Raw genomic sequence first — 1,773 nt, forward strand, 5'->3', positions numbered from 1 at the left:
CAAGAGCTTCCTTTGATGATATTCGACATCACAGATGATGGGAGAGGTAGATTTGAATGGAATGATGTGGGTGATGGGTGGTAGCACTTTGGGAATTTATGGGAGGAAGGAAAGAGAAAGAGGATATGAGGAAGGGGATGAAGTTGGCGGCACGACCGTGTAGGTCTCCTCACATCCATGCCCTAATAGAGGTGGGGTTAGGCCAGGCCGTGAAGACTCTACACGACCTCTCCTTCTTGGCTTCGCATGGTCGTGCCTGTTAGAGAGTATACTAAAAGCCTAGCTTTTGTAAACATTTATTTGTTGAAAAAAAAGAATCACATTGGTCAATATCTGTATTTATTTATTAAATGTAATTGTTCAATTAATTTATCTAGTAAACAACATGGAGTGTGGTGTCACACTCAGAAGATCATGTTGTCGGTTCTCTATAAATTATAAACAGTTGCTCACGACTAAGATAGAAAGGAACAAACTATCAGTATAGTCGTAGTGTAATTAAGTATTAGTTTATCTTGACTAATAAATTACACTGATACACTTTAAGTGTATTGAGTAGGATCATTTAGGTATGTTCTTTTTCTACTGACTTAGTAAAAGAACTAGACCTTAGTTATTATGGAAGTGTGTGCTCTTAATCCTAATATAATAACAAGCACATATATTTAATATTTATTTCTTTGACTTATCAAAGGGTGAGGTTTAGCTCGATAAATCAATATGCCTGATAAGTTGGGAAATGATATTACTTATAGTGTGTGTTGTTGATTATAAAAGGAATCTGTGTTAGTTATCTAGGTTGAGAATGTCCCCAAGAGGAGCTCATAAGGATTGCCATGTTAAACCCTGTAGGTAGACCTAATCCGACATGACAATGAAGTTGAGTGATACTACTCTTGGAGATAGATATTAATTAAGTGTGTAAGATATGCAAATTTATTTTAAGGTTACAGTGGAATAACCTTATGAAAATTTTAGGAAATTTTAGAAACTTTTCTAGAATTTTTCGGAGGTCATATGACTAGTTTTGCGGGGATAGGAGTGGAGGTCTATTAGGGATACGAGTGTGAGAGCCTAATTGAGGAGGTGATTAGGGTTTATTTCCCTTAACACTAACCCTAAGCTCCTTATTAATAGGCTTCATTTCCTCACCCGAACCCTAAAAACCTGACCCGACTCGTTCTCTTCCTCTTTCTCTCTTGCGTGAAATCCCCGACTCCGACGCCTGCCTCGACGATCGACGATTCTCCCCTTTGCGTTCTCGGTGTCGCCGGTGAGGAGTAGATTCCGGAGGGTGGTGAAGAAGGGGTCAGCTACCGACGAAGTCTCCTTCTCCCCGGCATTGCTCTTCTTCTCTAGTCTTGGCGAACCGCGGCGACGGAGCTTCGATTTTGGGTTTTCGCCTGCTGTCGGAAGGGGATCGAGGGCACCGGCGTTGGATCTGGCCAGCATCGACCGATTGAGCGAGGTAAGATCCACTGCCTTCTTCCCGATTTCTTTCTCGGTTCGTCGACAAGAATATATCATGCCCTAGCCATGATTTGTGGAGGTAAGCGGTTGATTTCGATTGTGGATTCGTGCTTTTGATCCTCTTCTTGGTTGATTCGGGTGTATTTTTCTGGGAACAAAGGTTGTGTGGCGATTTCAGGCACCACAGCTTGATTAGGTCGATTCCTCCACCGGATCTGTGATCATCTCCGACGATTGAAGGGGGAGAAGGTAACGAGAGCAACTACTCTTACTAGTTTGCAGTGATGAACATATCTTCCAGTT

This window comes from Zingiber officinale, chromosome 7A, assembly GCF_018446385.1.
Source record: "Zingiber officinale cultivar Zhangliang chromosome 7A, Zo_v1.1, whole genome shotgun sequence".
Classification (NCBI taxonomy): domain Eukaryota; kingdom Viridiplantae; phylum Streptophyta; class Magnoliopsida; order Zingiberales; family Zingiberaceae; genus Zingiber; species Zingiber officinale.